Source organism: Podarcis cretensis (genome assembly GCF_951804945.1).
Source record: "Podarcis cretensis genome assembly, chromosome: 5".
Taxonomy (NCBI): domain Eukaryota; kingdom Metazoa; phylum Chordata; class Lepidosauria; order Squamata; family Lacertidae; genus Podarcis; species Podarcis cretensis.
In genome coordinates, this window is record NC_137174.1 from 61,906,228 (window position 1) to 61,928,576 (window position 22,349).

Consider the following 22,349-nt stretch of genomic DNA (forward strand, 5'->3'; position numbering starts at 1 on the left):
TCTACACAGTGGGACATCAACACAGGCATGACAATAACCATCTGGCCACAAGAGGGCGTTCAGAACTTTGCCCATATATGGCGAACTGTCATTCATCCATCCAGCAAAGTACCATGTGTTATATAATGTATTTATCACCTAGCCCAGATTATAAATGGCTTCCTTGGGGAGAAGGGTGGGGTGGGGGCAGACTGCTGTGAGATTAAACCGTTATTCCAGGGGTGGTATAATAATGTAATGGATGTAATGCATCCAACAGCCTTGCTCATTCTGTGCTTAGATTTTGCTTTGGGTCTTTGGTAGAAATGGTGTTGCCAAGTGTTAGGCCTGGTCCTGTAGCTGTCCTTTGTGGGGGTATAAGTACTTTTTTTAAAAAAGGGTATTAATTATTACTATTATTATTACTACTACAGTTAAAGTGAATTTAATCAAAACTAAAAGGGGGAAGGGGGTGGGAAAAGGCTCCATCAGAGTCTGCTGGGATGGGAACTTCATGCAAACAATTCCAGGTACAGACCCCCAGTATCAAAGTCTTTATTCTCTTCTTTCCACCTGCTGAAGGTAGCTTTTTTTTTCATATGTTGCAATAGCAGATAAGTCTTCTGACAGCTAAGCAACGGGGATGGGGATATAGGATATAGGTAGCAGCAGTTAGATCATCAATTAACAAATTATAATGTCTGCACATTAAACCTTGTTAAAGGCAGAGGAGCTGGCTAAGCTGCATACACACAGCCACACACCCTGAACCCTGGGAACTGTAGTTTGCCCCAGAGAGCTGCAGTCTCTAGCACCATTAGCAAACTACAGTTTTCAGGATTCTGTTGAGGTGCTTTAAATGTATGCTGTGAACACAGCCAACTGTTCTTTTTCTGGCCACCTGGCAATCTTGGGCAGAAATGGAGTTTTGACTTTTGTATTTTTTGCAATGCTGTACCTGTCTGTGTCTAATCAGAAGTAAGCTCCACTGAATTTAGTGGGATTTAATCCTAGGCAAGTAAGTATAGGATTGCAACATCAAGCTGCCAGCATAATCTGTTGAGTGTTAAATTGTTTTTCATTTTTGCTTTTCGTTTCTGCTTTGATTTGTTAGGGTTTTATCGCACTCAGTGCCTTTGCCTGCCCTCGCATTCCTTAGGGAAGCGGGTGCCAGACCTCAGGGCAATCCATACGTGAGAGCCCGTTCCTCTCCCACCCAGAGAGGAATTCAAAAAATGAATTTCCCCATCGTTCTTTGTTTATTCTTTGTTTATCTCTGTCTGTTTCTCCCTGCAATGTCGAGGGAGACCTCCATTCCTGGCGCAGGCAGAACAGGAAGCCCAGAGAAGGGTAAAATTTGAAGGATGGCTGCGCTTTGCAGTTCATCTGTTGTCTCATACCTAACTACAAGCCATGAAAGGTCTTAAAAGCCACATCCACTATCTTGAATTGGAATCGACACTGAACCGAGAGCCAGAGTGGATAATAAAACACTGGCATGAGGTGCTCAATATCCAGTGGGGAAAGGCAGGAAATGGAGCAAACTTATTTTCCATCACCTGCATCCTCCATTTCATTTTAAAAAGAAAAAAACAATACACACCCCTTTATATGTGAACAAGGCAAACATGTAAATCTTATAAAAAGCATTGCTGAACTTGGCTATGCATTTCTGTGCCAACAAGGAGAGGCTGATGATCAGACTGGAGGAAGGAAGCACATCAGAGTCCTCTAGAATAGCTTTCTCTAGTCTGTGGTTGTTCCTTTCCATTGGCCGTGATGACTGGGGCTGATGGGAGTTGGACTCCAAAATGTTTGGAGAGCTCCAGGTTCAGGAAAGCTGTTCTATAAGGTTGCTGCCTTTGCACCACATCCTTTGTTTGGTTGCTATTGGCTGCTACACTCCCCAGCTGCAGAGCAAAAAGAAGACTTAAGGACTACTGGTCAACATATGCACAATATGTTGGTGCTCAAAGTCAGATATTACAAGGGGATGATGCACACAGGACTCTGTAAATATCCAGGTTGGTCACTAGATCCTTCATTTTTTCTCACGCAGGAAATTTTTTTGGCTTACAGTGGTACCTCGGGTTAAGTACTTAATTCGTTCCGGAGGTCCGTACTTAACCTGAAACTGTTCTGAACCTGAAGTACCACTTTAGCTAATGGGGCCTCCTGCTGCTGCCACGCTGCTGAAGCCCGATTTCTGTTCTTATCCTGAAGCAAAGTTCTTAACCTGAAGCACTATTTCTGGCTTAGTGGAGTGTGTAACTTGAAGCGTATGTAACCCGAGGTACCACTGTATTTGTAAACCGAGGTCTTTTGAACAAAGCATTGATGCTGCTTCTATGAGAAGCTTAGCTGAGCAAAATCCATAGTTACATGCAAAAGATTGCTTCTCTCTCTTTTTATGCCCAAAGAGATGTTCCATTGGGATTAACTAATTCTAAAAAGAGGAAGGCATTTTAAAACGTATTGGGAGCAATTAGAGCACTAATGTGCATCTGTAATGGATAGCTTGAATAAAACAAGCAAAGTGGTTCTGTTAATGGCTAGCATTTCAAACTCGGATAATTTCCTTTGTTCTCCTGTTCTTTTCATATGAATTGGAATGTTTGCTTAGTTACCACCATCCTCAGCCAGCAGGGCCAGTGGTCAGCAGTGATGGGAGCTGTAGGGTATTTACTCACTCTTCGAAGTAACTGTGATGGTTTTACAGTTTTTCTGTTCTGAATTTTGGAATGTTAATTTGGAAGTTTCAATGTCTCCTGTAGACCTCAGTGACCCAAGTAAGAGACCCTGGAGCTTGGAAAGATTGAATTGATTGTAAAAAAGAGGAGCCATTAATATATAGACTGGAGTAGCTGTTAATTAGCTCCACTGTCTAATATGAACAGAGCTACTCAACAGACTTCCCATTTGTTTTAATGGAGTTTGCACATAACATGTTCCCCGGAACTCTAATTGGATTGTGGTGTGAAGATTCAATTTGGCATTCAAATATGAATATGAGCTTCAAAAGAGTACAGTGGGGTGTATAAGAGATAGTTTTGGACTTTGGCCAGGGTGATCATAGTTCAAATTCTAACTAAGTCACAGTGACTTTGGTTCAGCCACACTCTTTCAGCTTACCCTACCTTACAGTGCTTCTGTGTTGATATAACAGGGGTTGCCATGAGCAATTTTGCAAACATGAGAAATCGTTGGGGGTATCCCTTACACACCACAACCACACATGCAGCCCAACCGTGTGTGTATGCACACGCACACACCTCTTTCCTCCACCCCCGTGAGCATTTAGGCTTGAAAAAATGGTGCAGATTCCCCCCCTCCCCCAAGCCTGGGGAATAGGGGGATGTGTGATCTTCCTGGACAGTAAAGTTGGGGAAGCAAAAGTTAACTTTTCTTCCCCAGCCACAATCTACAGGGTGATGCTTCCTGCTCTCTCCTCTGCCTGCCTGCAAAAATCAAGCTTGGGGAAAAACCTTCTATTGTAGCCGGTAAAAATTCAAGCTGAAACTGCAGGAAGCAGGAGATAGCAGGCCAGGCAGTCACAACTGGAGAGGATTTGTTAACCATTCCCTCTCCAGTTATGACCCCTCCCTCTGCATCTCTCCCCACACTGTATGTTCCAAATGCAGTTCCAAATTCAATCCAACACAGTTCCAAATTCTACCATCTTAAAATTGAGGATGCAGAGTTCCAGACATTTTGGCTCTCTGTGTTAGTCAACCATTATTTATGGTCACCACTGACCCCTCTCCTACTTTGAGTCATCCAGAACACACAAGAAGACTTGGGGAAGCATCTTGGTCCATCCTTCATCTCGCTCCAGAATTTGAAAACATTTGGAAGCAACAAGAGAGATTCTGGTTCCCCTCTGAATGTTGACAAAGCACAATGCAAAACGAACATCTTCAGATGTTCTCTGCATGCACCAGAAAAATGAGGGGAGGAATGGGGGGGTCTGTTGCTGTGTCACCAGTGATGTAGTGAGAGACCCAGACAACGCTGGCAGAGATGCGAAGGGATTTTGCACTGATACGGAAGAGGGGGGGGCATGTCTTCTTCACCTTCTTCTTCGCTACAATATATCAATTTATTTCCAATTGTCAATGTCAAAAGGGACTAAAATCTATAAAATTCATAGAAAATCAACGTGCCAATTTGCTCAATTTCTCTAGGACTCCATCACACCTCCCCTGTCCTCCATAATGCCTCAAGCAAGGTGTCAAGACCCTAATCCTGTCAAATCACTCTGCCAAGCCTTTCCTCCGGGCAATGCCAGTACATGGACCATTGTCTTCTCATCACCGGTACTCAGGATGTGCTTATCTGCGCATATCTCCAGCTCTGCATATTCCCCCCTCCCTCCTCCATATGTTAATCCTGTGTAACCCAACCTCTTCTTAATGTATTCATGATGTAATCTGTGTAACCCAACCTCTCTTTAATGTATTCATGATGTAACCGGGATGTATTTTGCACTGTATTCTGGGACATGGAGGGAAGTTTCAAAAGTTTATGTCCCCCCTTATCGCTGTTCAATCTCGCCTTGAACCTGTTGCGCAATAAACTTGGATCTTCTGCAGCTTGCTCCTGTCTCCGGCTGAGCTCATTTTCCTCCGCAGGGACCCGCGGATTTATAGTCCGACGAGCTGGGTGGCAGAGCAGCCTCGCACCCAGATTTTACCGTAACAGCACTGTCCTTGACATTCACAGGCAAATGCACACTGAAAATAACAATGATTTATTATTATTACTACCACCACTACTACTGTTCAGTTTATTACATCGCCTTCATCAATAGGTGCAGTAGCACTCCAGCAACAGAGTCGCTTGCTTTCTGAAAGGCTCATCCATCCACATGCATCAGCTACTCCATTAAAGAGATGAAGTGAGTCTGAATCCCCTTGCCTTGCACACAAAAGGAAACGAGCAGCTAGAGTTTACAGAGATTCAACAATTTCCTTTGGAAGACCACCGACAGCATAAATCATCCCCCGTCAACAAGTTACCTTTCCTGCAAAAGAGCAATGCTGAATGCTGTAATTAGCCCTAAACTGTTACTTAAGCTGCTGAAAAGCAGCTTGGGCTTTCTGCTGTGGGCCTGACTCCCCACTTGCCTCATTGGCATAAATCAGGAATGAGTCATTTGGAGTTGCAGCGGCATGGAAGCCAAGTGAGTGAGGGCAGAATCAAGCCCTTCAACGTCAATTTTGTTCCTCTGTTGCTCTTACATTATGGTAGTTCCAATGATTTTTTCCCCACTTATAAAAATGCAAATAAGATGCGTGGGTGCACTAATAAAGGGATTCAGAAATAATCTGGAACGTAATATAATGACAGCACATTGAACAATGAAGCACTCAATTGGAATACTGTGTTCCGTTTGTAGTGTCACCTCTTATGAAAAAGGTATTGGTAGCTCCCAAAAGAAAGAAGTGGGCAGGGGTATGGATGTAAAGTATTGATAAACATCTGGAAATAGAATATTAACCTATTTAGAGACATAAAGCTATTTAGCTCTATAATACTGTTTAGATCTATAATGCACCATATCCCTCAAGTTACATTGACTTATTTGGATTTTTCTTGGAACCTTTCAATGCTACAGATTTCTGTATCTAAGAGATAACCCTTACATATATTTACTCTGGTTGTATTATTGTGATGGCCATGTTTTCCAGACTGTTGTAGCACAACAGTCCCACACAGAGCTACAGTTGCCAGAGTGGTTTAACAATCCATCCCTCTTCCCATGGAATTCTGGGAAATGAAACTTTGTGGGGGGGATTAGGCGTTTCCTAACAATTTTCAGCACTACAGTTCCCAGGATACTTTGGGGGAAGCTATAGGCATTTAAAGTGTCATGCTACTGCTTCAAATGTATAGTAGGGCTCATGGGGCACAGATGGGTGGCTCCAGATGGGTGCTTTTTGTGTGGGATCAGTACCACTCACCCACGCAAAATGCCTATACCCCCCACTTCAGTTTAATCTGGGTTTACGACTGCAGTGGAAAATCCACAAAGCGAAAACAATGTGTTGTCAACAACCTGCTAGTTGCATCTGAATGACTCAGTTGTGATATTAAAACCTCCATTTGGAAGCATGCAAAAGAGCGAAGCACTGAATAAACCTCTTGACTTTAGCTCAGTTGCAATGATGCTTACTCACTTCATGCCCCTATTCATAAAATGATTTTGTTTAAATAAAAAAGCAATAATCCTAATTTAAAGTCAGGCCTGACGATTTAAAGCCACTTCTGGCCTGCCCAGGAGGAGGGGTTGCGGGCTTCATGCCCACCCCACGTGAGCGGGGGCTGGTTTCAGCCCCCGCGAGAGCAGGGGAGTCCCGGCCGCGTCGTCCACCCAGCCAGCCAATCGGGGGGCTGGGGGGCGTGGCCTGCCCTATTTAGGGCCGGCGCGGCCGGGGCTCGCCCTCTTTTGCCGGCTAGCCCCCACGTTTTCCCACCCTCCCTCCCTTTAGGTAGGTTTCTGACTTTGCTATGGACTTCGGTCTGTCGCCACAAGGGGCATGGTAGGAATTTTTCCCAATTGGCAATTTACAGCCATTTGGTTTTTCGCCTACCTCGTAGCAACTCGTCACAACTCCTTGGCATTGGCAGTTAGGCATTGGTAAGCAGGGGTTAAGAGGATGTGGGGGGGGGGAGGAACGCCATCACCTCCCCCCAGTGAATGAAGGGTGGTCCGATAAAGGACTCCAGGGGGTGTGGCCCTGTCTGAAGCCTATGGAGGTGTGGGCCTAAGGCACGCCCCCGAGCGGTGACCTGGGGGAGCTCCAAGTTGACGTGCCTCAGCAGGAGACTCCCCCTCTATGGTGTTAACCCTTCCCGTGTCTCCAGCAAATGGGCTGGAGCCGGATAGTCAATAGGACCAATGCCTAAGCCAATGCCTCTCATTCCTGAATTCAATAACGTTGTGGCCTAATTCACCCATTTAACCTTAAATTATGGTGTCTGGTGTCTTTATTTATCCTCGGTGGGGGGCGGGAACTCACCACGCAAACAATCCAATTGCATAACTTTCACATGGCATAACATTAAGTGGCTTTTAGCCAACACTTTGCCACACCATAAAACTCTTTACTCTTTGACTCAGTCATTTTGCAGCTGTCTCATGTCTGCACAAAGGTTTCAGGTCCTCACCCAGATATTTTTACTATGGGTGTTTGGCTTGACTAAGCCTTGTGGCTATACCTTCAAGCAGCACAAATGACAACTGGCATTGTGTTTGCATTAACGTGCCTGAATAAAAGGGATCTGTTGCTTTAAATCATGTTTGCTGTGACTCTGGAAACTAAGTAAACATTATCTTGGTAAAGCCTTGCATTCTAACACAGCAGGTTGGTGACAGAAGGTGCCGGGGCTGAAGGTCGTGGCTGTTTCAAGCAAGGATTTTCCCAGTCCAGGCCTCAGAACTTCATTGTAAGCTCCCTAAATCACTGTAAAGACAGGGCAGAATTTGCAACTGCGCTGTACTGGATACCCTGTTGGTAGAACTGCCAGGCTAAGAGAGTAAACCAATCGTACAACAATAGGTGAGTAGAACAACAAATGGAAGAATGGTAAAGAATTATTTGTTCTGTGGGGGAAAAGAATCATGGGGCAGAGGATGGAGAGGGGAATATAAATCTGGAAACCCTGGCAGAACATTTGGCAAGGTAAATGGGGCCACTGCATCTGATCGGGCACGGAAAGCCACTGGGAGTTATTCAAGCTGTGGGAATGTCAGATAAGCGGAGGGGGCACATCACTGGCAAAATTATAGTAACTGGGTCACCATGACAAGTAAGTAGAAGATCCAGTATTCACAAACTGGCCGGGATAACACAGCTCACCAGTTCATATGAAGGAGGGAGAAACATTCCTAAAGAAACATTCCAAGAAACAATTTGCCACATTATTGTAATTTTGAAGAGACAACAGGATGACAAGCAGTGACTGTTCTTGGGTGCTCTTCAGCACATCTCTTTTTCAAAAGAAACAATTGTCCTTTTTGTTACGGAAATTATCTTTCCCATTAGGGAGCTACAGTATTGTTAGCCCAGCAACAAAAACCCGTTGATCTTCAATTGCCTAGGATCCTGTATAATACTTAATGCAAATGCAAAAATGAGACGTTCCATCTTTAAAAAAAAATATTCAGGGATTACTTGGGTTAAAGTAAAATCATAAATGGTTCTGTTTTATTTTTTATCAAATGGGCAGTACTTTCAATATCTGAAAGCAGGAGGCTGATTTAGTATAAAAAACAGAATTTTGAGAACATGGTTTTGAACCAGAGGCCAAAGCAGTCAGTTGAATCCAGATTAATTTTTGATATATGGGAGGAAATAGGCATACCTTCAGATTTCCCCCAAATGTTAGCACCTACCCTTGCTATTAAAGTCAGTTTTATAGGTACAGAAGGCCATGTATGTTAACAATAACATGTTAACTGACAGAACAGACAATGACAAAGATATTTTGAGAACATAGTGTTCTGACAGCTCTATGAATAATAGGGATTTTTCAGTCCACGCCCATTAACATTGTTAAATAACCCAAAGCCAGGCATGAAGAAAGCCACGCCTTTGAAAAGCATTTGTCTGAAAGCAAAGCAATTTAAATTTTTAAAAAGGTCTTTATTACTCAGATTGAAATTTTAAAACTGTACCTGCTTGGACAAGATCAGTTGCCAGCATCCTCTTAACTGTACCATTCATAAATCAAGATTGATTGATCAGGGCCACATAGAAATGGTGCCCTTCCTTTGGGATCTTGCCTAAATTTTAAGCTCAAATTATTTCCTCACAAATGCTTTTAAGTGGCTTGTCTGGACAGAGTTAAACCATCCTGGAAGCATTTTATTTTCTCATACCTTATTATATTTTGTATATGCATTTTATTCTGTTGGGATGAAGTTTTTCTCTTTTTAATCCAAATAATGAGATAAAAGGCCCACTACTATGCTGCTGCTTCCTTCTCCCTGCCCACCTGCCATGTGCCATCTTATCACCCATTTCCTTCTGCCTGGCACATCTCTCTGTGGCTGTGTATACATCATACATTTAAAGCACATGACTTCCCCCACACGACTGTCATTTGTTAAGGGTGTTGGGAGATGAGGAGTAAACTACAGTTCCCAGGATTCATTGAGGGAAACCATGTGCTTTAAATGTATGGTGTGTACAGTCCCCCCTGCCATCCCCTTCTCACTCATGTCTTTTTCTCTCACTTTCCCCTGTCCTCCTCTCACCCCACTGTCTTCTGCCTGACCCCTTTCCTAAGCAATGTGCTATTTGCAGCAAGGTTTCATTGCGACAGATTAAATGCAATATCAGAGAGATGACACAGATCATAACGCGATGTAGTCTAAAGCCTTGTCACATTAACTCAGGCATAGGCAAACTTGGCTCTCCAGATGTTTTTGGACTACAACTCTCATCATCCCTAGCTAACAGGACCAGTGGTCAGGGATGATGGGAGTTGTAGTCCCAAAACATCTGGAGAGCCGAGTTTGCCAATGCCTGCATTAACTGATCATGTTTCACAGAAGGCAGCATGCGTCCCCCCCCCATTCATAAATTTAAGGTGCTGCTTATTACCTAAATGGCTTGGGACCACATTACCTAACGGACTGCTTCCTCTGGCATGGGTCAGCCTGCCTTAAAAGATCATCTGAGGGGGCTGTTTTGTGTGTGCTACTGCTTTCCAGGGAGAATCAGTGGTGGCTACAACAGGGAGGGACTTTTCCATTAATTGGAACCAGTAGTTAGAACTCTCTGCTATGGAAGGTCAGTGTGGGGCAGCCCGCATTCAAGCTGGTGTTCCATCATTGCTTGGAATTTTTTTCTTTTCAGCAAGCTTTTGCTGCTTACATTTCTATTTTAGTCTGGCTCCCTGTTGATTGTTATGTTACACACAACCCCAATCTCCATGAGTAGTGCGAGATTTCCATAAAGTGGTGCAAGATTCTAAGAAAGACACACCTGTTCCAGATGCACATAAGAAATAAGTTAGTAAAGGCATTCAGACCAAATCATCAAAGCAGATGACAACACAATGACACTTTTTAACTCAACACAGCCCAGCAACAGTCTTTCCCTTTCTAGCAATTTCCAGTTAACCAAGAATTAATCAGGCTTCCTTCTACCTTCTTGGTGCATACGCCAGCCAGATCTGCATTTCAAAATCAGCTTTCAAACACACCAACAGCAATTCTAAAAAAACCTTTAAACCGACAAAAACCATAAAGCACAGTGTTTCAAAATCCATTGCTAAGCCTTGCAGGAAGAATTCCTGCAGCAAAAGTAAACAGTCTCAGAAATTAGACCCAAACCTCTGCTTCTCCTCCACCAGGCAGCTGCCTGCATAGCCCTTTGTCCTGGGGCTTCCGTGTTTTCATTGAGTTCTCAGTCCAAGTAAATCAAACAGCTACACAGAATTGCTTGTTGTATCTTCACAAAGTTCAAGCAAATTACACAGCTACTTATGGGCTCCACTCACAGGTTCAGTTTCTCCGCAGCCTGTCTATTTCTCTTTGGCCTTCCCTTAGGTTGTGGGTTAGAAACTCTAAACTCACACCCCAGTCCCAAAACAGTTCCTGTAGCACAATTCCAGGGCCAGATATCTTATCTGTCGCAGTCAGCGTTTAGCGCCAGGATCTGGGGAGAGAGGTTGGGGCACTCTCAGGCACAGTGCACCCTCCAATAGCAGTTCACCCGCAAATGTTCAGCACCAGAGGAGGGCTTGCAGACCTTCTCTTCTCACCTCTTGACTTGATGTCCGCTGCTCCACCCTCTGACATGGCTCAGTTTTGCCACCTTCCTCTGAGGCAAAGCGGAGATTGTGGCGTCTTTATAATAAATGGTTTATTTTCACATATATACAACCTGAGCCTGCGATGGAGGGGCTCACAGCATTAACACTCAAGAGGGTCCTGTTTCTCCCATTGCTGCAGCAGCCTTGAATTCAAAAAGAAGCACACCGTAACCCTCTGCCCCCCCTCCAGCTTGCAGTACCACCTTTTCCTCCAGTCAACTGCAATCCTAAACTTTGCTTTGTCTCTGCTAATTGTCTCAGAGCTGAGGGAGTGACCCTCCCTCTGTCAGGGACAGAGTTCCTCTTCACATCTTTCTTAATAGCTCACCACCTTGCTTTTGTTAAGTTAATGACCAGTACTTAGCGGCCATTATCAGGCTGGCCTGGCTATTTCAGCCATTTAATCCCCGCTGGATCCAGGGATTCAGGGGGCTTGATTAAATTATAGCATTTACTAAATCCAGGAATTATGGGGAGTGTGGCATCTCCAAACCCTGGCACTTACAACCCATAAAAATATTGTATTGGGCATCTCCAACTGGACCTGGAAAGCAGGGCATAAATTGTGTTACAAAATAATATAAATAAAACATGGCAGATGCAACTGATGGACTATATGGAATTGGCGGAAATGACGGGCAGAATCCGAAACCTGGGAGAAGAACTGGTGGAGGAGGATTGGAACTAATTTAAGGACTATTTACAAAAATATTGTAAATTGTATGAATGTTAAGAAAGATGTAAGATTAGTAACAACATGGCTTCAACAAATCAAACATAAAAAACATAAATTTAAGCGTAATTGGAAGAAAAGATAAATTTTGGTTAAACAGTATTTTATAATTAAGTACTTTATAAGTGTGATTTTAAATTCTGAAATTTGAGAATTAATTTGGGGAAATTTTATCATATGAATGGAACTAATTTAATAATTTGCTAGCAAAATTTATAAGTCTAGAATGCAAGAGCAAGAGCTGTGAGGAAGTCCAAGGAGGTGCATGAAACATGGATATTTGAAAATACTATGTTATTACCTATGTCTTTGATTGTTTTAAAAAATGCTTAATAAATATTTATAAAATATATATATATATAAATAAAACATACTGCAGCTATCATTTGAAAAGCCAAATATGACACTAGGATAAAAAAATGTGGCTATCACAACAACAAAAGCTAAAAGAAGAACCTCATATTTCCCCCATATAGTTCCTTGTGTTTTGTAATCAAAATAGCACACCATTAAGATGACTCAGGGATGGTAGTTCTTTGAAAATCTCCTCCCATTACGCTGCTGTGCCCTTTGTCACAATAACAATATGACTATTCATGAGGATAACTCAGGGTACTTCTAGCTTTGCAGTGTTACTGATAGGAAGGTTTGAAATATAATGTGTGTCCCGCTCTCACCCCTCTCAAAATGATCATAACCCTTTTCTGGCAAAAAAGAAGAAGAAGAGACCATAAGCCAAATGCAATAAATAAGTATTCAGTTTGTCTGATCACAGTATAGAAAGGACCTGTGTCAGACTGGAGCTTCTCTGTTGTCAATACATCTTCCTGCAAAGGGGTGTTGTGGAGATAAATTAGATGACGTACAGGGGGGATTTCTGAAAGGCAGCTCTTTGTCCTAGATCTTATGCAAGTCAATCAAAAAACCACGAAAGCTCAATAATTTTTAGGTCTGTCTAAAAACAACTTTTGGGTTTTCCTTAAAAGAACGCATCAATTCTGTGGGTTCCCTTGAAAAGGCACAACAACTTCTGGGGTGTCCTGGTTTTTACTCTTTGAAAATTAGCAACCCTAGGATATGGTCATCATCAGCACTTATGTAGCACATTTGAAATTTCACAGTGCTTCACATGCATTGTCGCAGCAGTCTTTACAACCACCCTGCAAAGTAGGCCAACACAATATCCCCATGGTGCAAATGGGCTAAAAATGAGAAGAATAAGCAGTATGTACACTAATAATATACTACAGAAACTACTACTGCCGTTGAAACCTTTTACAAACACACATTAAGGATTCTGTGCTGCTCTGCAGAACAAGGAGCATAAAGAGAGACAAAACAGGAGAGAAGGAATGCATATGCCATTCCCCAAAAGCAACTGAGGGCAGAAAGAGAGATTAAGACACTTGCTGTTGCTCCCAAAGGGTGCCAAACTGGAAAAATATCCACAATTTACAGGCCAGTGTCTTAATCACTGAGTCTTGATTCCTCTCTCCCTCCCTTTCTTATTATAGAAGAAAGTACAGAAGAAAAATAGAAACTGAGGGTGTTTCTCAGAGGAACTGCCATGTTCTAAAAATAGGCTGAGACAGCTCCTAGAAATGCGCCGAAGAAATGACAGTAAAAAATAAAGAAGTGAGAGGCTCACTTGCGAACCTCTTGCCATTTGGGTGTTGGACTGGCAGTACAAATTCTGACCTTGGGAAATAACCCAGCATGACATTCAGTGGGTTGATGCTATCAAATTTGATGCAGTCTAGCATCTCTACAGTGTGATCTTTCCACCATACTGAGCACCAGTTACTAAGACAATTCTCTGCCAACCTCATTAAATTTATACAATAGGTCACAGAGCCGTAGATGTTTGCTCTGTGACTGTGGCACTGTAATACAGGATGCTAGTTATGTCTAGATCCACCGGTGCCTGTAAAATAGATACAGATATTTTCCTTCAAATCATATTTGTAACACTTTAGAGATAGGCAAGCCCACACAAGAGAATTGTGCAGAATAATCTTCCAGGCCTCAATCAGATTGGAGGGTGGGTTGAGTTATTTCACAGAGTGACTGGAGAATAAAGCCCCCCTCCCCTAAAATAGCCCACAAACCAGGCTTGCCTGTAGAATGCCAGCATGCACCAAAAATATCCTTCAGCTACACCAAGGTCTAGGACTGTTGGATAAGCGGTCTCATAAAACCAACATACTTAAGTGTAATTAATGTATGAAGGGGTTAAGACCATAAAGTAAACTGTCCTGCCAGGCTTAGCTCACCTTGGGAGAGACTAGGACCTAGGTAATCCACCTCAGTCTACCTGCGAAGACATCTGAGCTGGTTGCTCCAAGCTCAGACTGCATGCCTCTCACAAGCCACTCTTGACTTCCTATACCAATAATTTAGGAACTTTCACCACTGTGACTGAGCCATGTTTTATTGCCTGTGTAACCATTTCAATTTTTTTAATATTTTTTTTTATTTTTTAAAGCACAAGAACTTAACCTTTGGATAATTTGTAACTAAACCATTTTAACTTACCAAGCATGTGGCCTTTTTCTATGCTGGGGATGAGGGCAACTTTGGAAGGAACTTGGAAGGACATATTTTAAAGGTCTAACAGCCTGTATTTCCACACTTTACTTTGCTGCATATTTTGTACTTTAAATCTCTGCTGGGGTTCTCTCACCAAAGACTAGTTGCCCCAAACTTGGATCTTGGCATCCAGGAATTCTCTTTTTGTACCTATTTTTCCCCTGAACCAACCTGGTGCCCTCCAGATGTTTGAGACTGCAACTCACAGCAATATAAGCTAGCAAGTGTAGTTGGTGAAGGCTGGTCTAGGCCCATCCTTTCCTGTGGTTCCCCCAGGAGTATACAAAGATGGGAACCTCCCATTTGCCAGACAATCCTAGACAGCTCAAAGGGCTTAGATGCTCCTATGTATGTGCACTATATTCAAAGACAGGACCATGGGAACTGTATATGTAGAACCCACTAAGTCTGTAGAAGTATGTGATGGCGATAACTTATCATTTATATGCTGCTCATCTGACTGTGAAACCATACAGACTACAGCAGCTGGAGAGAAGAGGTAGCCAAAATGGAGGTGCCTCCTAGATATTTTGGACTCCAAATTCCATCATCACTAACCATTGGCCATGCTGCCTGAAGCTGATGGTTGGGAAAGGCTGATCTACAAACACCTGACTCTTTTGTTATGGTACCATCATTGCTATTATGGTTTAACATAAACTTAATATGCACTTTCTGTTATGTTTCTATGACTCCCCAACCCTGTTTTATCCTCAAAAGAAACCCTGTGGAATAGGCTAGGTTGAGAGATAATGACTTGCCCAAGGTCACCAAATGAATTTCCTGTATAAACAGTGATTTGAATTGGGTTCTTCCTAGTCCAGTGATTTATCCATTATTTCATTCTGGATTTCCCAGCCCCATGGCACTACAAAGCGTGCTCCAAAAAACCCCTGGAAATTCATAGAAAAGCATTTCATCCTATTTAAAACTACATTGTGGACATGTATATTAGAAGCACTGTACATAGTGGGCTAACTCCATGCCTGCTGGAAGTTGATCTTTCTTGTTGATCTTTTGCATGTGGTTTGGTGATTGTGTACACACCCATCCAAGCATGATCATTACAATTATGGGTGCTAGTGGGGGTGCATGGTTGCCGAGCTGCTTTGATTAATACAAAAATGGAGGCAATTGTGAAGAGTGCAAAGAGGAAGTAAAACAAGCATATTTGAGTATTGAGTAATCAACTCATAAATATTTGTGTGGTAGAAAGGAATGATGGGCGGTCAGGTATACACTCATATCCAACCTACCAACACTTTTTATCACAGGGGTGTGGACAGGGTGATAAGTAATAAGACAAAAGCATAAACATTTTAATACTTGTTCTACCCAACTGCTACCAAACTGTGTGGAATCATAGAATAGAATCATAGAAATAGAATCATAGAATCATAGAGTTGGAAGAGACCACAAGGGCCATCGAGTCCAACCCCCTGCCAAGCAGGAAACACCATCAGAGCAGTCCTGACATATGGTTGTCAAGCCTCTGCTTAAAGACCTCCAAAGAAGGAGACTCCACCACACTCCTTGGCAGCAAATTCCACTGTCGAACAGCTCTTACTGTCAGGAAATTCTACCTAATGTTTAGGTGGAATCTTCTTTCTTGTAGTTTGGATCCATTGCTCCGTGTCCGCTTCTCTGGAGCAGCAGAAAACAACCTTTCTCCCTCCTCTATGTGACATCCTTTTACAGTGGTGCCCCGCAAGACGAATGCCTTGCAAGACGGAAAACTCGCTAGACGAAAGAGTTTTCCGTTTTGGAGGTGCTTCGCAAAACGAATTTCCTATGGGCTTGCTTCACAAGACGAAAATGTCTTGCGAGTTCCTGTGGGTTTTTTTCCCTCCCCCCCCCTTTTTCTAAGCCGCTTAGCCGATAAGCCGATAAGCCACTAAAAGCCGCTAAAAGCCGCTAAACCGCTAATAGCGCTAATCCGCTAAGCCGTCAATGGGCTTGCTTCGCAAGACGAAAAAACCGCTAGACGAAGAGACTCGCGGAACGGATTCTTTTCGTCTTGCGAGGCACCACTGTATATATTTGAACATGGCTATCATATCACCTCTTATCCTCCTCTGCTCCAGGCTAAACATGCCCAGCTCCCTTAGCCGTTCCTCATAAGGCATCGTTTCCAGGCCTTTGACCATTTTGGTTGCCCTCCTCTGGACACGTTCCAGTTTGTCAGTGTCCTTCTTGAACTGTGGTGCCCAGAACTGGACACAGTACTCCAGGTGAGGTCTGACCAGAGCAGAATACAGTGGCACTATTACTTCCCTTGATCTAGATGCTATACTCCTATTGATGCAGCCCAGAATTGCATTGGCTTTTTTAGCTGCCGCGTCACACTGTTGGCTCATGTCAAGTTTGTGGTCAACCAAGACTCCTAGATCCTTTTCACATGTACTGCTCTCAAGCCAGGTGTCACCCATCTTGTATTTGTGCCTCTCATTTTTTTTGCCCAAGTGCAATACTTTACATTTCTCCCTGTTAAAATTCATCTTGTTTGTTTTGGCCCAGTTCTCTAATCTGTCAAGGTCGTTTTGAAGTGTGATCCTGTCCTCTGAGGTGTTAGCCACGCCTCCCAGTTTGGTGTCATCTGCAAATTTGATCAGGATGCCCTTGAGTCCATCATCCAAGTCGTTGATAAAGATGTTGAATAAGACCGGGCCCAAGACAGGACCCTGTGGCACCCCACTAGTCACTCTTCTCCAGGATGAAGAGGAACCATTGATGAGCACCCTTTGGGTTCAGTCAGTCAGCCAGTTACAAATCCACTGAGTGGTAGCATATTCAAGACCGCATTTTACCAGCTTCTTTACAAGAATATCATGGGGCACCTTGTCAAATGCCTTGCTGAAATCAAGGTAGGCTACATCCACTGTGTTCCCTTCATCTACCAGGCTTGTAATTCTGTCAAAAAACGAGATCAGGTTAGTCTGACATGACTTATTTTTCAGAAATCCATGCTGACTATTGGTGATCACAGCATTCCTTTCTAGGTGCTCACAGACTGTTTGCTTAATGATCTTCTCCAGAATCTTCCCTGGTATTGATGTCAGACTGACTGGGCGGTAATTATTTGGGTCCTCTCTTTTCCCCTTTTTGAAAATAGGGACAACATTTGCCCTCCTCCAGTCTGCCAGGACTTCGCCTGTTCTCCAGGAATTCTCAAAGATGACTGCCAGTGGTTCTGAGATCACATTTGCCAGTTCTTTTAATACTCTTGGATGCAGCTCATCTGGCCCTGGAGACTTGAATACATCTAAACTAGCCAAGTATTCTTGTACTAGCTCCTTAGTTATTCTGGGCTGTGTTTCCTCTGCTGAATCATTTGCTCCAAATTCTTCAGGTCGGGCATTGTTTTCTTTATCGGAGAAGACTGAGGCAAAGAAGGCATTGAGGAGTTCAGCCCTTTCTGTGTCCCCTGTTTGCATTTCACCATCTTCTCCTCTGAGTGACCCCACTGTTTCTTTGTTCTTCCTTTTGCTACGAACATACCCCAAAAAGCCTTTTTTGTTGCTTTTAACCTCTCTAGCAAGCCTGAGTTCATTCTGTGCTTTAGTTTTTCTGACTTTGTGTCTACACGTGCTGGCTATTTGTTTGAATTCCTCTTTGGTGGTTTCCCCCCTTTTCCATTTTTTGTACACATCCTTTTTTAATCTTAACTCAGTTAAAAGTTCTTTAGATAGCCACCCTGGCTTCTTTAGGCACCTTCCATGTTTCTGTCTCATTGGTATTGCCTGAAGTTGTGCTTTTACTATCTCTCCCTTAACAAACTCCCAGCCATCATGAACTCCCCTTCCTTTTAGTATTACTGTCCATGGGATCTCACCCAGCACTTCCCTAAGTTTTATGAAGTCGGCTTTCTTAAAGTCAAGAAATTGAGTCCTAGTATGCTTGGCTGCTCCTTTCCGCTGTATAGTAAACTTCAGAAGAGCATGATCACTCACGCCTAATGATCCTTCCACTTCTACCCCACTAACCAGGTCATCAACATTGGTTAGGACCAGATCTAAAATGGCTGTTCCTCTTGTTGCTTCTCCCACTTTCTGGACAATGAAGTTGTCTGCAAGGCCAGTGAGGAATCTGTTTGACCTTATGCTCTTGGCTGAGTTTGACATCCAACAAATATCCGGGTAATTGAAGCCCCCCATTACTACTATCTCCCTTCCTTTTGCATGCTTGGCCATCTGTTCCAGGAAGGCATCATCTATGTCCTCCGTTTGGCTTGGGGATCTATAGTAAACTCCCACAATGAGGTCACTGTTATTCTTCTCTCCCTTAATTTTGACCCAAATGCTCTCACTTTAGCTTTGAGGTTCTAAATCTTTGATCTCTTCACAGGTATACACATCCCTGACATATAACGCCACTCCTCCTCCTTTCTTGTCTGGTCTGTTTCTCTGAAATAGATTGTATCCCTCCATTATTACATTCCAATCGTGGGACTTATCCCACCAGGTTTCAGTGATGCCTATTATGTCATATTTAGTTTGCTGTACCAAGAGCTCAAGCTCATCTTGTTTATTTCCCATGCTTTGCGCATTAGTGTACAGACATTAAAGTCCATTAATCATTCCCCCGTGTCTCTTATTTAAGGATTTTTTCCTCCCACCACTAGGTCTGCGTGCTGTTTGCTCCATTTGGTCTATGATATTTGGATGATCATCTTCATCAATTGATAGACTCCTGCCTTCAGGAGCACTGTCTCCCTCCCCCACATTAGTCAGTTTAAAGCCCTCCTGATGAGGTTTCTGAGATTTTTGGCAAAAACATTCCTCCCAACCATTGTGAGGTGCAGCCCATTGCTTGCCAGAAGTCCATCTTCAAGAAACTGCAGTCTGTGATCTAAGAATCCAAACCGTTCCTGTTTACACCATTTGCGAAGCCAGCTGTTCACTTCCACTATTTTTCCCTCTCTCCCTGGGCGATGTTGTTCAACTGGGAGGACAGATGAGACAACAATTTGTGCATTTAATTGCTTCAATTTCCTGCCCCGAGCCTCGTAGTCTCTTTTGATCTTCTGAAGGCTATTGCTTGCAGTGTCATTGGTTCCCACATGAACCAAGAGGAAGGGGTATTTGTCAGTGGGTTTTATGATTCCTTGCAGTCGTTCAGTTACATCTTGGATCTTAGCCCCGGGGAGACAGCACACTTCCCGAGACATCTTGTCAGGCCCACAGATCACTGCTTCTGTTCCCCTCAGTAGGGAATCCCCTATCACCACTACACGCCTCCTCTTAGGTCTGGTCGGGGTTCTTCCGTGAGCTGTCCGTTCCAAGGTCGCCTGCACATTCCCTGAGGACTGACTTTGCTGCTCATCTTCATATACCTGATCGACTGTAATGAGGGAGAGATCCTCAAATGGAGTCTGCTCTTCGTCTTCCATGCTAGGGGAGAGGACCTCAAAGCGATTGTGTATTTCTAAACAATCAGAGCAAACCCTGGGCCTCCTACTTCTTTGAGTCACGTTTCTCCATATATCTGGCACCTGTGTTGGTGAACTAGCCTCCTTCTCAGGGGAGTCCCCTGTCTCCTCCTTGGTGGAGACAGTGTGCTCTGTTGCTTCCAAGAAGAGCTCCAGCTCTCTAATTCTTTGGAGCGTAGCTACACGTTCCTCCAGTTGCTGGACTTTGTCTTCTAAGAGGGCAATCAACATGCAATTGCTGCAGGTAAAGCTGCCTGCAACCTTTGGCAAGATGGCAAACATTGCGCAGGAACCGCAGGCGACTGCAGCTGTTCCCTCACTCTCCATCTTGAGAATGTGTCGTTGGGGGAAAGAGAGAGAGAAACCAGGCTGAGAATACAACTAAACCTGTATAGATTTCTTTTTTTTAATTCAGTATATTACCTTCTTATAACAACTAGTCTGATTTTACATGTTAAGGACCATGCCGGAATAAACCAGCAAAACATTGTAAACCCATAGTTTCTGTTTGGTAATAATCAATATTAACAATGTTCGATTAAATTGTAAAATGTAGTTTACTTTGAGGTGAAGTTATTTTCTTTTCAAGTACTCTTTTGATATGCTGTATGGACGTAATTCAATAAGTGATGCTCAGTTTCGAAGTAGAACTAATCCAATTTGTCATCAACTCAACCTGTCTTTGTTCTTTTAGTCCAGCTTTCGCCAGATGTCTTAGACTACAAGGCCCATCATCCTAAGCCCCATCCAATACAGGTGATGGGCATGATAGTCCAAAACATCTAGAGGGCACTAGGTTGGCAAAGGCCTCTCTAGCCTAATAAATTGTGTTGGTTCAGCCATTATGGCAAACACTCACACCTTATCAAGCCATTTCAATACATAATATTACTGACAGTCTCCACTTCCCCACAGAAATATGCCAGCAACTTAAAAAAAAAAAAAAAACTTCTTTACATTCCCACTTCACCAGGCCTTCAACTAGTTCATTAAGAACATCAGAGCTAAATAATTTTTATATCCTAAACATGCTTAGATGCTACTTAAGAAGTAGCAAGAAAGAGAAATAAAGTGACAGTTAATAACACACCTGTCTTCAGTTCAGAGATGTACGCCCTCCCATCAGATGTCAAACAGATAAACAACTATTTGACTTTTAGAAGGTATCTGAAGGGAAGTTTTTAATGGTTGATGTTTTGCTGTGTTTTAATATTTTGTTCGTAGCTGCCCAGAGTGGTTGGGGCAGCCCAGTCAGTTGGGCAGTGTAGTATTCTTCTTCTTCTTCTTCTTATTTCATATACTTTAGCTTTTTAGAATTCTAATTCTAATTCTAATTATTGCTTATACCTTCTGGGACTTTTGCAAGCTGAGAGTATTGTTGCATTAAGGCTGGGGTGCTGAACCCCAGGCCTTAGGCCAAATGAAGCCCTCCATTTCTGTCTATCTGACCCTTGGACTCTATCCAGGCCACACCTCTTCCTCCCCAGGTTACAACCCTCAGCAGCACTGCTTTGTATCCTCCTTGAGAGCTTTTGCATTGCTGGAATGTGTCATTGAACTCCAATAACGCCTCTTCCTTGCATTCATGGAGGATAGAGAGGGGTGTGCAAAGGTAAAATTTGCATTAGTTTGCTCTGCCCAGTTTTGCCTCTTGCTTCTCTGGTACTGGCATCTGACCCTCCAAAAGGTTGTCCTGAAGGGAGTATGACCTTCAGGCTTCAAAAAGGTCCCTCACCCCCGCACTTAAGGCACAAAAAATCCTATTTAATTGTATTTTGACTAGATCTTGGACATTGGTGATGCAAGCTATCAGCAGCCTTATGAGAAAAAGGTGTTAACATTTGTCGCAGTGAAATCTGGAAATCACCTTGAAGTGTGTAAGATTGACAGCTCTGGCCAATTTAGATTGATTGATGTTTATCCACACAACAAGGAAAGAGAGAATGACATCAAAGCAAGCTGTTCTCCTGACAACTTTTTTATCCCTCTAAAATGGAAGTGGCTTATGCTACTGTAGAATGAGCCAGATCTGGGTTCTGGAATGCTATCATGTTTTACACTGAAAAATAGGCAGAGGTGGTCAAAGTTTCCTTTAATCCGTCTTTACATTTCATGATAGATTCCCTTAGGCATGGGAACTCTTTACAGAGAAAAAGACATTCAATCTTTGCTTATGAACTAGCTTTAGGAATGTGAATAAAATAAGGTTAGCCTATAGTTTAATTAGTTCTGAAATCTTATAATGGCAGTGAAAAGGCCTTCTGTTTTCCTTAGTTTTCAATATACCGAAGGCTGACTTTTCCAACATGACAATGACTGTTTAATAGCCCCAAAGGAGCAATCCTGCTCTAAGATAACTGCTTTTAGCTGCTTCTCCCCGATGAGACCCATGAGACAAAGCACAGATTTGTGCAGGATGTGAATGATCTAAGTGAACTTTGATGTACTAACTATTATTGCAAACATGTTTTATGAACCCTGGCTATCTGCTTTTATTACATAATGAATCAATACCAGAAGTGTGAAAAAGCAGTACCGTGTTAGCACAAATAGAGCAATTCTAACTCTAATTTTACCTTTAAATATGTAACACTTGCATGTTCAATTGTTAGCCACATGTTCTAAGAGACGACGTTTTAAGAATTCAACATTTTAAGATGGATTTTTAATGTACTACGTACTACTGTTTACTTCCTTTGATCTATCAACTATGACAATCACAGGCACACATAACTGGCCTAAAACCCTCTAAGGAAGAGTATGTGAAGCACTTTCACAACAGGCTGTGTAAAG

General features: G+C 42.9%; 1 protein-coding gene across 2 annotated transcripts in view; it reads left to right on the top strand.

Moving 5' to 3' along the window:
- The first annotated feature begins 7,356 nt into the window (after positions 1 to 7,356).
- NGEF (neuronal guanine nucleotide exchange factor) overlaps positions 7,357 to 22,349 on the top strand; it is a 63,648-nt gene continuing 48,655 nt past the window's right edge. Inside the window, exon 1 of one of the 2 annotated variants that reach the window (XM_079976847.1) lies at positions 7,357 to 7,541. The gene's annotated coding sequence lies outside the window, so the exon portion shown is untranslated. The remainder of the gene's footprint in view (positions 7,542 to 22,349) is intronic. The other variant, XM_079976848.1, reaches the window with a different exon arrangement.